Source organism: Parasteatoda tepidariorum, chromosome 10 (genome assembly GCF_982258835.1).
Source record: "Parasteatoda tepidariorum strain Cologne lab strain chromosome 10, Ptep-v5.0, whole genome shotgun sequence".
In the NCBI taxonomy this organism is placed as follows: Eukaryota; Metazoa; Arthropoda; class Arachnida; order Araneae; family Theridiidae; genus Parasteatoda; species Parasteatoda tepidariorum.
The window spans coordinates 4,790,612-4,806,464 of NC_141764.1; the positions used below are offsets into that span (position 1 = coordinate 4,790,612).

The 15,853-nt window shown below is 27.7% G+C and overlaps 1 protein-coding gene and 2 long non-coding RNA genes across 8 annotated transcripts in view; 1 reads left to right on the forward strand and 2 right to left on the reverse strand.

Annotated features, from left to right (window-relative positions):
- LOC147802092 (uncharacterized) overlaps positions 1 to 3,167 on the reverse strand; it is a 408,540-nt gene extending 405,373 nt beyond the window's left edge. Inside the window, exon 1 of the long non-coding RNA XR_015429913.1 lies at positions 2,935 to 3,167. This is a non-coding gene — a long non-coding RNA (uncharacterized LOC147802092). The remainder of the gene's footprint in view (positions 1 to 2,934) is intronic.
- Positions 1 to 5,565, forward strand: part of LOC107447304 (transformation/transcription domain-associated protein) — a 35,013-nt gene extending 29,448 nt beyond the window's left edge. For all 6 annotated transcript variants that reach the window (XM_087153763.1, XM_087153764.1, XM_087153765.1 and 3 more), the window contains 2 exons: positions 1,811 to 1,918; positions 5,262 to 5,565. The gene's annotated coding sequence lies outside the window, so the exon portion shown is untranslated. The remainder of the gene's footprint in view (positions 1 to 1,810; positions 1,919 to 5,261) is intronic.
- Positions 5,566 to 9,386: 3,821 nt separating this feature from the next.
- On the reverse strand, positions 9,387 to 12,480 carry LOC147802098 (uncharacterized). Its single transcript, XR_015429644.1, has 2 exons — positions 11,693 to 12,480; positions 9,387 to 9,796 (listed from the first exon to the last, which is right to left on the reverse strand). It is a non-coding gene; the product is annotated as an uncharacterized LOC147802098 (long non-coding RNA).
- Positions 12,481 to 15,853: the final 3,373 nt, after the last annotated feature.

Genomic DNA, 15,853 nt, shown 5'->3' on the forward strand with positions numbered 1-15,853 from the left:
TATGTAAGCAAATTAAATTCAGTATAGTTAGAAAAAGTTTAAAGTTTGTCACATCACTTTTAAAAAAAATATTTGTTAGTTTTAAAGAGAATTTTAAAATCTATTAATCATATTATTCAGGGGTTGGTTTGGGTATTCATACTTAACATTATTTGATAATGGAAATTATTATGCTATTTGTAATTGTGAATTCAATATATGATTTTAATAGTATGTATGTTTAATATCTGATTTGTTTATTTAGTGGTATTGATAAATTGATTATGTTCTTTTAAGAAATATAAAATAATGTTTTACATAAAATATTGAAAACATAACCTAAATTCTTTTTTATAAAATATTAAAAAATTTATTTATTTTAATTTTTGAAGAAATTCATAATTTTTTTCTTCTTGTTTTCACTTATTTGAGAATGACATTAAATAGCTCTAAAATTAATGTTATTATTTAAACTCAATTGCTATTTTAAACTGTTTAAACATTTCTTTTTGAAAAAGGGTTTATACAACTTGGGTTAAAAATTTACGAAATTGAAAACTTAAATTTAATTGGTAAGGATTTAGATTGCTTAACATTAGCTTATATTGATTAAGCTGATGTATATTTAGCCAATTTTTTAATTGCAGGCTTTAAAAAATTTCCACAACAAATGATGTTAGGACTTTTTAGATATCTTTAGTCATCTAGATATCTTCCGTCCCTTATTGATTTTTTTTAAATTTAAAATGATTGAAATTTTTAATTCTTTTCCTCTCAAGTAAAATACGTAACAAACATCTCATATTTTAACATTTATAACTGAGTTTGCACATTCAGGTTGCTCAGTTTATTAGTGTTAAGATTTATTTTTTGAAACCTTTTAACATTTGTTCGTTAACCTTATTTATGACTAAAGCTTGGAATTTTTTAATTATTTTCATAAATAAGCCGAAGTCAGTCTTGAAAGAAAATCAGTAGATGAAGTTAAATTAATATCTCTTTTCAATTTGTTTTTAATATTAAAATTTATGTATTTCCTTAAAAATGTAAAAAATTTTGCTCTTAAATAAAAATTACATTTTAATGTAAACATTGGTAATTTTTATAATTACTGTGAAATGATCAAGTAATGATGCAGCTCATTAATGAAAGAATGAGATTTAACTTCAACGCTTGCTTTGCTTAAAGAAAATTTGTACTATTGTTGTGTCTAAATTTTCTTGTTTTTATTTTTCCCAAGCGTTTTTTAATGCTGTCCCAAGTTAAATTGAGATTATTATTTTTAAAAAAAAATATTATAGAGATAGGACAAAAAATTAATAATGAAGTGAGGAAATAAATAGAGATATGTATAGCTTAGAAAAAATTAGTTGTTTATTATTCAGTGGTTGATGTGAAAAGATGTACAAGGTTAGCTGTTATTTTTATCTAGTTTGCTGTAAAAAATAAATTAATAAAATGAAAGGAAAAAAACTTGATAATTAATTTAATATATAAGTCCTTATTATAGAAAGGTACATTCTGAAGTCTGTGAACTATAAATGACTGAAAATTCTAGTAAATAATTCTAGATTGTGTTCATTTATCAAAAAAATAAGTTCAGTCTTGAAATTTTTTTAGAGTGACACCCATGGTGACCACTTACTCCTCAAACCTAATGTGTCAGTGACCGATATTGATAGGTCACCGACTCATGTGGAATTAACTTTATATATCTTTTCATTTAATACCCACTTTTTGTAAGCTTTTTTTTGTGCTTAAATTAAATTATATTTTTTTAAAAAAGAAATCCTTAAATGCTTGCAGAATAACAAAATGTAAATGATTTTAGGTTAGAAGGACCACTTAGACCTACTACTAAGAATTCAAGTCCTGCTTTATCCAAATTTGAACCCCATTCAACGAGTCATCCTGTTGAGATTAGAGTCATCTATCTCAAGTAATTCTTTCTTATTGTTTTCTTCTGAGCCTTTTCTACCTGTTGTTTTGGTTCCATCTTTATTTCATTTGTTTCTTTCTAAAATAGAAAATTTAAGCATATTGGTTTTTTAAAAGTTTTTCTTCTGTTCTTAAAAACTTTGAAATTGATTAAAATGATTTAATTTCCATTAAATACATCAGTCAAACCTCGCTATAGTGAACCTTCAAAAAACCAAAATTTCGGTTCACTGTAAGTGGGAGCTCACTATATCCGTACTACAAACAATTTCAACTAATTTTTCTGAACTGCTCCCTTTTATTACATATTATTTAAATAAATGACTAATAAAAAGAAATACAAAAAGAATTAAAAAACAATATGTAGTAACAAAAAATGTGTTCACTTTTATTTTTTATTACTCATCGTCTTGCTTACAAAAAATTTAGGGATGAAAAACTGAGATAGAAGAAGCAATTAAGAAAAAATGCTTCTGGCTACATTTCACTCAATAAGAGGTCTTAAAAATTGGTATATGTATTTTATGTAGAAATTTCAAAATTACCAAAAAATGAAGGAAAAATCACTCCGGGACAGAAAAAAGTTCAGAATATCCAATTTCCTCTCATCTTTTGGTTCACTATATCCACAAAAAATGATATTATATGTGTATGGCAAAGCACATGAGTGAACATTTCGTTCACTATATCCGGGGTTTTCACTATAACAGAGTTTGACTGTATTTTATTAATTTAGGGGGATGTTGTTTGTTTTTTTTTAGGGTGACTTAGTTGTTAAAAAGTAAATCTTTTATTTTATTGATTAATAAGTTCTTCCTTTAATTTTTATTTTCCTGCAGCATTGCTTCTTATTTTAGGATAATTTACTTATTTATTTTTAATGCAATATTTTATTTTTTTCATTTATTTTGTTTAATTAATTCTTCATTAATTTTGTTTAATTCAAAGCATTATTTTTTGGTTATTTGTTCTATTTGATTTAACTTAATAAATATGGAATAACTTTAACTTACTTACTTACTTATCCTCTACGTGACTTGGGCACTTAAGGCCTCCAGCATATCCCTCCAACGCCTCCTGTCTTTAGCAATAGATCTTGCTTCCTCCCAGCCAGATATTCCACATTCTTTTAATTCGCCCAAAAACATGCGCTGGATGGTAAGTCTGGGTCTTCCTCTTGTTCTCTTACCATCAGGGGCCCATGTAAGCGCAATAACTTTAACTAGATATGGATTATTTATATGTTTGTTAGTTTCTTTTTAGGATGGTTTGATATTTGTTGTTAAAAATATGTTTTTTGTCTTCAGTTATGTTCTTTTTAAATAAGTGTTACTCGATTAAGTTTAACAATTTTTTTAATGTTTTATTTCATGTTAAAGAAATACTTTCTTGCCAACCCAATAATAATAACATGGTGCGTTTTTAAAATGTGCTTAAAGGTGCTTTCTTTTCGTTTTTTAAAAGCCCTTAAAGGTCTCCATTGAGTGTTTTTAAAAAGTGTGTAATTTTCAATTTTCGAAAATTAGATTTCTTTCTTTACCATGTTGATTTTCGACACATATTATGCAAAAGCGTGCTTTACACATAGTTCTATTCAGCATTTTCACAATTCATTCAACCACAGGTTACTTCGGCGCATTGTAGGTCCATAGCGTATGAAAGCGCCAATCTTTTCACATGTTAAGTAAAATACTTGTGAGTTTGCATACGCATCCACTGAGCTGGGATCAGTGAGATTCTTGCACTCTCATGTGCAAATCATGATTTAAATCAAATGATTTTTTTAAAGAAAATCATTGATTTAAATCAAATGATTTTTTTAAAGAAAATCATTGATTTAAATCAAATGATTTTTTTTTATATATATTGATTTGAAAAGTTGAAAAACAGTGTTTAAAATTGATACTTTTATTATTTTCTTTTCTTAGTTTTAAAATTTATTTTAAATGAAGTGCTGCATTAATTAATTTTAGTTATCGAAATTACTTTCTTTCCTCGTGTGTGATAAATTCCAACACATTTGAAATTACATTTTTAAAAATCTTTTGATACTTGAAATTTAAAGTACTGATTAAAGTAAACATTCAATGATGTCTTAATAATAGACTTTCATAGCTGTAAAAAGTAATTATTAAACATGAATTTTTTTCACGCAAAAAAAATACAAACAATGTTAATTTAAATTCTACCTTTTGATTGAAAAGGCATGGAGTTAAAATTTATATTACATTTTATCGGTGGAAAATGTATTTTTCTAAAGCTTGAGGTTATATTAAGAAGAAATTGGCCTTATATGCCAAAAATAGAAAAAAAAATGCTGATTAATTTAGATATTTTTTTTCCGGATATAGTGTCATTCTTCCCCTTCAAACTCTTTCAAAGTCTATTTAAAGCAGTTGGGTTATTAACTGGTAACAGTGTGCATGTTTACAGTGTACATCTTTGACATTATCAGAAAGAAATTTTGTGAGAAAAAAAAATTCCAATAAGTGCATAGATTTTTTAACAACTTTTTTTAGCTTAACTTATCTATTTTGATTTGGAATTAAAAAGGAATATTTTACTATAAAAATATATAGATTAAATATTTGTTTATTTTTTGATGAATGACTACATTTATAAACACAATCTGTTACACTTATTTTGTCATTTTAAAAATTACGAGAAAAAAAATCACAATTTTAAATTAAAATTATGGTTTGCTAATTGAAACTTTGTTTTAATAGTTAAAGTATTCTTTAATATTTCTACTTCATCTAGTCTTAAAATTTCAATCATGCATTTGTTTCGAAATGGTTGCTATGCATTATAATGAAAAATTGTTTTAGTTAGTTAAATCTTCTAAAATATTGTTATAATATAGTTTAATATTAATTTAAATTTGATTAAAAAAATTTAAACTTTTTTTAATCATAAATCAAAGTTCTTACAGTATATTTGAATAAAAATCAAAAAAATCTGATTTAAATACAAAAAAATCTGTTTTTTTTTTTGTTCTTTTAAAAAAAATCAAAAAAATTACAAACCATGCTCATGAGCAACTCTGCTGCTTTTTGCAAGATATTCTCAATTTCAAGCTTCATTTTCCACCCTCTGATATCGAACTGAAAAATCTCTCCAGTATTTTATAATGGCTGATATAATCAAGAAGAGAGTTCTTTGTCAAAAACTAGTTATTTTATCATGATCATGTAAAGTCTTTGAAAATTATTTTGCATTTTGTGAATGTATATAGTGCTTAAAAATATTTTTAATTGCTTAAAAAATGCTTATTTTTTGTTGAAAGATTTGGCTACCCACCCTGAATAAGATTTTAAATTAATTGTTCTGAATTATTTCTACAGATATCAAGTCCAGTCCTGTTTGTAATCTTAAACCGGGCTATACCTGACCTGAAATTGAGTGAAAAATACACTGAACAGGAAAAACATCCTAATTTGGGTGTAAGTAAAGGAAACCACTTGTGTACTGTAGATGTTTCTTTTAGATATGAAATATCTTTTTGTGATACAGAACAGACATTCTCATCTGTTGAAGGAAATATGTGTATTTTTCATCAGATATCATATATGTATCAGCTCATCATTTGTGTACAAAAATGGAAAATATTTGTTTTGAATTCATATAAAAATTTCAAGGCTGTAAAAAGTTTTCATTGACAATTTTATAGCTGTAACTATTTAAAAAAAAAATTAGTGTTATTGAAAAAAGTTTTTTAATATTGTACAATGGGCCTAAAAATTTTTTTTTTTAATTTATTGTTAGGTGAAAAAGTTTTTATTTATTTTTTATTTAGGTGAAAAAGTTTGATTAAAATAAGGATGCAAAACCTGTGTCCTGCGGATCACACGCAACCCGCCAACTGTTAATGTGCAGCCTGCAGGAACTTCTGAATGCTATAAAAAATTTCCTTTTAATTTAGTTTTTTTTATAGATATTTTATTTAATTAAAATATTTAATTCAACTTTATATCACTCCATAAAATATGTATATTTTTTGCACTTTCATTCTGTAAGAATTCCCCCTATATATATATATATATATATATATATATATATATATATATATATATATATATATATATATATATATATTACTAAATAAACTAATTATTGTGAAAAATGTAGAAAGTTTTTTTTTTTAAAAAAGTATCGTTTTTTTTGTTTTGTTTTTTAAATAAATTCAAATAATAAAAATTATTTAATTTTCTGCAAATATGTTATTAAGTTTACTGACAAAAATAGTTAATGCTTAGAACATTAATTTTTATATAAAAATATCATATGTGCCACGAAGATGACTAAATATGTGTGCGGCCCATCATTAATCTACCTGCTGTGCAAGTGACCCTTGTGCACCCCTAGGTTAAAATTTTAATTTTTTTTTCAAAGCATAAACATAATACAAATTTTGGGTTTTAAGTTTAAAAATTATTCTCTTAAAATTTAATAATTTTCGCTGAATTTTATTTTTGATTTCAATACATCATGTTTTTTTTTAATAAAAATCTAAATTTTTTGAAGTATAGTTATTAAATAACTCAATGTATTTGAGTACTGTCCACTTCACAAGTTAATGAAGTTTGTGTTATATACAGCTAAAAAGCAAACAAGTATTTTATTCGAATTTGTATTTAAGAGTATTTTGTATTGTATATTTAGAATATTTTTGTTTGTAGAATAAAAAATTATTCGAAGTTTATTTATTAAAAAAAAAGATTAAATTCGTTATTTGCAAATGTATTATAATAGAATGGGGAAAAAAACAAGGCTTTGTTAGCTAAAATTAATGATTAATTTCATTTATTGTTATGCCAAAAATAAATGAGAATTAACCATTTTTGTTAGAATTAGCTATTTTAAATTTATTTTTCCTAAAAATAGTATGCAATCAATTTTTTTGAAATAGTAAATTTGTAATGAAATTGGTAAGTTGTTAAATAGCAAGTGTTATGGTTATATAAAAAGAAATTACGCATAACGTTGTTACAATAACCTAAATATTACCATAAATATTCACAATAATAAGTTTAAAATATAATAAGAAAAACTTGGCCCCATCAAATTTATTAAATATTTAATATTGATATTTTTGTCCTACGATCACCAATTGGCAACCTTTCTTTTCGTTCTCCCAAAAGTGGCGTAATAAAGTCAGGTGACGAAGAGGAAACTAATTCCTGGTAAATGAGCAATACATATGCAGTAAAAAAAAAAACTTTAAATAAATATGTAAATAACTTAAATGGTTACATTTTGGGTAAGATAGTTTCACATGCTTTTTTATTTTTATTATTTTCATGATTTGGGTTGATAAATATTTTCTAATCTGATGCCCAACTGTTACTGTGCATTTGTTAACTTAAAAACTGAAATTTGTAGTATGCTTTGAAGGGAAAACATTTTTAATTGTATGTTTTTGAGATGAAAAAAGAATTTAACTTTAGGCTCATTCTAAAAGGCCTTAATATTTTTAGAGAGTGTGTAACTACAGTGAAAACTTTTAATGAACCCAAATTTTGAATATTGAAAAAAAAATTTTTTTTTCATGATACACTCTTATGTCTATCTTTTTTTTTTTTTTAGCGAGAATTGTAATTATTGCTGATTGTTTTCATTTACTGTATTCTGTGCCACCCAGTGCCGAGAAAGACATTTCTTCTTTCATTACTTATTTGTTGTTATTTTTCGATAATATTTAATTATTATTTAAAGTGTAGGATTCTAAATTCAAAACACATAAATTTTTGGATGAACTTAAAATATTAACAACTGAGCATCCCTGTCACAGAATTTTTTTGAGCTTTCTACGACAATTCTCTCTTGTACTAATACCTTTCTGAAAATAATTTTTAATAGTAGCAAATATATATATTAGTAGACAAAATTTGTGTATGTATATATATATATATATATATATATATATATATATATATATATATATATATATATATATATAAATTTGTGTAGTTAACTTTTTAAAATTTTATTGATTTGGAAATTACTTTCATTGTGGAATTTTTTTTATTCTCAAAGCAAAGTAAAGAAAAAAAAATCAGTAATCAGTAAATCAAAATAAGTATTTCTTCCATCTTTGATATACAAGTAGGGCATTTTTTGTAAATAATTCTACAGAAAAAAAAACTTTCCAAAAATTCTGCAGATAAAATAATGCTCTTTTCCTTCCGAAATAAAAAATCTTTCAACAATAACTCTGTAATGTTCTGCAACGATGTCGCCACGATTCTGCCACGGGGCTGAGCAAATTATGCAATGATGGAAGTGAAGTTTATTTTAATGTCAAATAAAGATGAAATTTATGACTATTTTTCTTTAATAGCAAAATTGTATCTATTGTAAAGCTATATCATGCAAAATTATATTCTTTAGTAACAAAATATGAGTTGGGTTTAGATGTTTAATATGCTTCTGTTTTTGTTTAGTTAGCAGTAGATCCTGGAACCAATAAAATTGCAATTTCTATTTAATTTTTTTTTTTACATTTGGTGGTGGTTCACATTGGTTTTATTTTTGGTGGTGGTTCACATTTTTAATATATCTGAATGTGTTACTCTTGGATCTCAATTGTTTATGAATAATTGAATTTGATTGTTATGAATAATTGACAGATTGCAATGCTTACTTTTCAATAATGTGTTGTGCTGAGTTGGCAAGGTTTAGGACAGAATGGATTAAAAGCATATATATTCATATTTAAAGGATTCACTTTTGTTGTTCAATGAAATGTGGAGCTTCAAAAGTTATAAATCTTTTCTCATTTTATTATATTATTTTCTTTTTAATAAGTTAAAGCAAATTGTATAAGAAGTATCAAATATTTATTAATCTATGTAATTATTATGTGTACAATGGTTACACATATAGGATTTTTACCAATTTACCCAAGGTTCTAGGTTTTGGACAGTTTAAGACAGTAAAACCCAGGTGTACTGTCCAAAACCACAACCCTGGTGTTGTGTCTAACCCAAGTTGCAAAACGAAATCTGTTCAAAAATAATTGCTATTTTTTACAGCTCATATTTCATTTTTAATTTACTGTTTCATTAAAACAGCATTTATCATTGGTTAAAATACAACAGGGTTCCCATGGTCCTTAAAAACTGCTTAATTTTTATTTTGGAAAATGAGGGCCCTTAAAAGTACTTAATTTTGGTGCAAGGTTTTTAAAAGTCCTTAATTTTTCAGTATCACTATAGTTGATAGGAACAATTGAAACAAAAAGTCGTTCTTTTATCACATAGAATTAGACCATGGATGAAGGGTAGGGCTTTATAGGGGGACAAGAAGGGATGTCCTTTCATTAATAATATTCTGCCTAGATTGATACTCTATGATGAAAGAAAAGAATAGAGAGTGAACAAGCGAAATACTGCACATAGAAGAGATATAGTACCTTTTTTTGGGGGGGGGATCAGATCCGGGTAGAAAAATCAGATCCGGGTTTGCAGAAATTACCTGGTCCTACTTTAGCAAGTCCTGTTAATTAATATAATTATATCAGTATACTTACATATAAATAAAATTGTTTTATTATTTTTTTTATTGATTAATTTTCTTTTTTAAAAAGGTAAATAATTGGCACTGCCACTGCTGGTATATGTATATTTGATGATAAGCAATCATACCATTTTTAAGGTCCTTAATTTTTTTTCTCCAAAAAAGTCCTTAATTTTTGCTTTGTTAAAAAGAGTAGGAACCCTGTTTAAATTGAATTGCATTCCTATTAAGCTTGTCATTTAACAAGCAGTCTGGAATGTTCCTCAAACAACATTTGTGGAAGCAACATCTTAACACCATCATATCAGCACGTCATATTTTTCAGGAAGAATCCCTAATTTCTCCCAAAATCTTGATAATTCTGTAAAAAAAGAAATTTTTATATTAAAAAGGTAATTTTAACATAAGAATAAAAATTTACTAAATACTTATGCAGAGGTGCCAACTATTATAATTTATCCGTAATTATTAGGATCTTACCTCCTTTGTCCAATCAAAGAATGAAACTAATTGACAGAAAAAGACAAAATATCTGAGTAACATTTAAAATAGTAAATCAAAATAGAAAAGCGCTTAAAGCAGCAAAATCCAAATTTGTTTTATTTTAATTTAGAAAGTCCGAAAACAACAAACATTTAAAGATATGTGTGTTAGCAGGATAATACTTCATCAAGAAGACGCACAGGAGCCTTTCTGTTGTCAGTGGTGAAATCAAAAACTGACAGTGCCCTCGAGGCCCCATAATGGAAAATCAAATAAGAAGAAGCGATTGGAAAAATTAAAATGTAAATGCAGAGAAAAATTTATGACAATCACAAATTAAGTCAATAATGGTTCAAAAGTACACAAACTGAGACCTAATAAAGAGACGCCCACAAATAAGAAAAATAAATAAAGTTACAGTTAGAATAGCCACATCAAAATAAAATATGAAGTGCTGTCCACATATCTTAAAATTTTTGTTTTCTGTTAGAATTGTTTTTCTAACATTATAGATCTTACCTTTGAATAATAAAAATTATCACTTTTGAGAATTTTTGTAACACTTTGTTGAAAATTAGTTTTTTTTTTCATTAACTATCAAGAGCTATAAAATTTTGTTGTTTGCAATGAATAACGGAAAAGAAAGTGCTACTTAATAGTAAATGAATGCAGAATATTATTAGTATTTTTTATATGCCAGTATAGAATTTGGTGAAAATACCTTAAAATTGCATTAATTTGAATTTTGTTAAATTTATATGTATTATTGTACTTCTGATTACTGATAGCTAGTTTAAAAGGTCAGCATCATTGCTATATAAATAAAAAAGAAATTTAGGTAAGGGAAATGCAAATTTATGTTTAATACATTTAAAAAAAATAATTTCCAAATTCCTTTTTTTTTTTTTTTTTTTTAAATATTTACACAGGAATTAAAAAAGAGAATTTTTATGAGTTAAAAAACAAAGCAAAAATGCATTTGGTAATTTAAAATTTACGCATAAATGTTTTTAAAAACATTTTTAGGTCGTAACAGAGTTTAAATTGATATCATCAACTGCTATTTTAATTAAATTTTTTTATTCCAAATGATTTTCTTTTTTTTGGTTCCTTTATATTTTGTATATGTGATGTTTGGTTTGATACGTGTTTGTATGATATTTTACAAATTTTTTTTCAAAATTTCAGCAATTGTAACGAAAACTTATATTTCAAAATTATATTTTCACTGGAGAGTATAAATTTCAAAACTCATTATGTATGGATATGTGATATTTGATCTGTAACATGTTTGTATGAGATTTTACAATTATTTTTTTTTCTTTCAAAATTTAAGCAATTGTAATAAAAACGTATATTTTAAAATTATATTTTCACTGGAGAGAATAAATTTCAAATATCATTATGTTTGGATTATTATGTAATGTTACATACGTGAGTTACTCATTTTCTTCAATAAAGATTCTGTCACACGTGAAGAAAAAATATAAGTAAACAATAAGAATATATATTTTTAAACACCCTTTGCGATAATAAGCTGTGTAGTTATCATTTAATTTCCTTAACAGTTTATCGAACGATCATTGAGATCTCCCTACTTTATTCTGTCAGTTGGCGGATAGTGATTTGTAGCTGTTAAAAAATGCTTGAACCTCGAGCGTAATTTGTTTGGTTGGCAAATAGTTAACATTTAGGTTAAAACTAAAAAGCACTCTTTTTATAGCTAAAATATTGCTGGCGGGGCGGGAAGCGTTTCATGAGTAGTGTAACTTACATTTCTGTTTTCGGCAATGAGAGCAGTTCAAGTATATTCATGGTGCGCAGCGTGCTTAAAGGTGCTTTTTTCATTGAGTGGTTTTAAAAAGTACTTAATTTTTCTTTTTCGAAAATTAGATTATTTTTCTTTACCACTTAAATTTTCGTCGCGTATTATGCAAAAGCGTACTTCAATGTTTTTACTATTCATTCAACCACAAACTATTTCGGGGGTCCATAGCGTATGAAAGCTCCAATCATTTTACATGTTTGATGACATACTTGCGCGTCTACTTCCGCGATATTATTGCACTCCCCATGTTCAACTCCGCTGCAAGATATTTTCGGCTTCATTTTCAGCACCTGATATCGAACCGAAAAATCTCTTGATCATTTTATAATGGTTAATATAATCCTTGTATGGAAATTCCTCGATCTCGTTTCGGTTCTTTCAAACAATGACCCTTAAGTTGAAAACCATACTCGTTGCATGTACCTTGCATTTTTAACCAAACGTTATTCTTATATTGATGGAAATCTTTGAAGATTTAAAAACTAACTGCATATGGCAGCTTGGCTGTTATGCGGATTTTATGTTTAGTTATTTCTCTCTAACCTGATTAAAACCTATAATTTATTTCCTGTCCACTCTTCCATATGCACTTTTTAAAAATTCATTGGAGTTAAATCATTATTGTTTCAGTAGCTAAAAACTCCTTCGAAGTTATTGTCGTGTGGGGTGAGTCGACAAAGTCATCTATCAAAAGTTACTCCATCATAGAATCGAGTTAACATGTCTAGTGAATTGGAATTTTGCTACGGTAGACACACCACAATCAATAATTTCCTGTTCCACGACACAAAATGATTTCGCATATGGATGGTGTTTTCTACACTAGAGAACGCTGCAAGCTCGGGACTGCCTAAATTTCCGGGTTACAATTTTAGTTGTATTTTAAAGCCATTTGGCATCATTGTGCTTTGAGATTCTTGCAAACAATGTATTTGATTACTTATGTTTACAATGCTAACAATACTTGTGTTTACAATACTAAAAGTGTTAACACTAACGCAAGATGTTGCACAGCTTGCAACACGAACAAACAGTAATAAAAAATTGGAAAGAGACCAAATCAAGACTGCCAAAAAAGCGAGTTATTCAAAATCTAGCAACCATGTCACCTTTTTTAATAATAAGTAACAAAATAACTAAAACAAATTTTCACCCCAAACTCCCCAGAATTACATAATAACATTAATATCTTATGAAATACGGCAGATTTGAGCTCAGAAATTATCCAATTTATTTCTTTTATTGAAAACAAAATTATCCGTTTGAAAACATCTTTATCAGAATAACATGTAGTAACAAGCTGCAAACTTCTTAACCGGAACTAGAGTAGAGCCCAAGATTGTTATTGTTTACATTTCTATTGAAAACACCATCCATACAGTGTCTTTGGATTCCGTCATTCTCATGTGAAGTCGCTTCTCTTCGTAGCATTGTTGTCTTTATTTTATTTCATAACAGCCAACCCAGTATTTTGGATTTACGATTACTAACGTTCAACTTCGTAGCCTTGTCATTTTGAACCCCATCCAGAAGACAAGGGAATTTCTGAATCAATTTTTGGGTGAAATTCGCTTTGGTGGAGGACTTTCTTGTGGAACTAGCCTGCATTTGCTTTACATGGGGGGAATCACGAAAACCTCTCATGGTTAGCCTAACGGCAAGGAGATTCTAACCCATGATTCGTCTACCACTGAGGATATTTTACATCAGCACTGCGGTCGGATGCGGAATTCGTATCAACCAGCCATTGCTGTGATTCGAACCCGATTCACCTCATTGGAAGGCAATCTCTATCCCCTGAGTCCACACGGCTCTTGCATTGTTGGTTTCAGATTTACTAGAAGTTATTATTTTAATGTTAGATGAGAGATGTTGAAATTTAAATATTTAAAATAAGTATATTTTTAGTCATAACTTAAACGCAATGTGATGTTTTTACTAGAAAAAAGCTATTATTGCCGGAATTGACGATCAAAATGGGCTGCAGGTGGCGTAGAGCAGAACTCTTTACCTATGGCAACACTTCACATGCTTTCCCCATTAGCGTGTGGAAAGTCATAGAGGAAGGAAGTATGTTTGTTTCTCTCTTGATTTTCATATAGATTAAAATCTTTTAAGTTGGAAAACTATATGGAACTGAAAACTACATTAAACATAGTTCTAAAGAAAAGTATCACGCAAAAAAATTATTTTTATTTAATAAAAAGGGAAAATATCGCAGAACATTCCTATGCAACTGAAAAGAGGAGGAGAGGGAAGGGAGAAGGGCTAAAGGCATGAAACCGGTGTGAAACAACGCGTTTTAAAAAGCTAAACTCCTGGCAGTAAATCTATTGCTTAACACTATTTAACTTCAATTAAAAAACTTAAATTTATTCTAATTTTCTCAAATTAAAAAAATAGAACATTTCAAACACTTTATTTCACTCTAGTTTAAATTAATATAAAATCATTTTTAAAGGAAATTTGAAATATTTCTTTGACATTTAATGTTGAATTGATTGTAGGGGAACTATTAAAATTTTATAAATCGTAATTTTATCTATTTTTGTTTTTTTATCTAACTTCGGAAAAACTTTTCCTAACGCTTTAGTTTGTTCTCAAATTGATGTTATCAATTTGAGGATCAATATTAATTTATAACAATTATTTTATATAATGTTTTGTATGAGAAAGCAATATTTTTTATAATCATAACCATAAATTTTGGCCTTTTCTATGGAGGACTGCATTAAAATAAACACTAGAAATTTTAGGAATACAATCAGCAGTGTTAAATATTAAATAATTTTTTTAAAGGTTCATTAGATACGAAAATTTGCTGTAATTATTTTTAGTTACTCTAATGCGGTTTTGGACGTTATCGAAATTTTAAAAAAAAAGACTATTTTAAAAATAGCTCCTGGAACTAAAATTCAACGGATGCTTTCTATGCAATACATCGATCTGCACGGGAAAGTTTGCAAGTGTGGATCGGTAGTTTCGAAACAACTGGGTGAGTGTGGGGCATGAAGTGGAGGTGGCTGCTTTCTCTTCGTGTTTCGCACTCATTCAGCCGTTTCGGAACTTCTCGGTTCAAACATGCAAGTTTCTGCTGTACAACAGTGTCCTCATATCTTGGTGATGACAGTATTGGGGAATGTAAAATATTTAGCTTTTTTCATTGCTATACAATGCGCGGTAATTTAGTTTTAAAAAAAATAAAATTATGACAACGTAAACTAGTAACTATATGGCAGGCACGAATTTTGCAGAATTCGTAATTCAGGGCTGATTGTGCTCCGGAAAAAATCCGAATTTCAGGATTTTTCGCTAACAGTGATCCGGAAGTTTCCGGAGATCGAACGTCCAGACGTTTCAAAAAATCATTGATCACAGAAGTTTCCGGAAATCAAATTTTCAAAGGTGGTACTTAAAAACACAGTTTATTTTATTTGTTTGTAAGGGAGAGACAGAGAGATACTTTATAAGCATATTATATTCATGACAGGGCTCGAAAAACCACCCGCCCGCCCGTCCTCAGCGGTCAAAAATTCCCAGCGGACAACAAATTTCTCGAATCCGACGTCCGCGCTGACGGCCATTTTCCCGTTAATGTTCGTGATACATTTTCAATTTTTGTTATCTTACAATCTTTTTTGAAGGAGTAGATAAAAAAAAATTCTCAAGAATGGGTGTCATTAAAATTTAAGATACATAACATCGTTAAACACCAGAAAACTTCAGCCCTCCGAGACCAAGCTATTTATAAAGACCTAATGCATCAAAATGACCCACAATGCAGCAACATATTGAGCATGGTTGAATTGATAAACAAGAAGTGTTAAACGCAATTATGAACATCTACCTAAATGGAAAACCCCTTTCAGATTTCTGTGCAGAGACCTCTGTAAATCATTGGCATTGTGGAACTGGCAAGCGTCATATTTGATTCATTTAAAAAAAAAAAGTACCCTCGGATAAATTGATATTCCAGATAACTTGGCCTTTGTAATTTAAATTATTTCATAAAAGAAATACTAGGTTACTATTAGTAACCTAGTATTTCTTTTATTACTGTATAATGTAATCCTTGTAATTACTAATTCATTGTGCAATTTATATAAA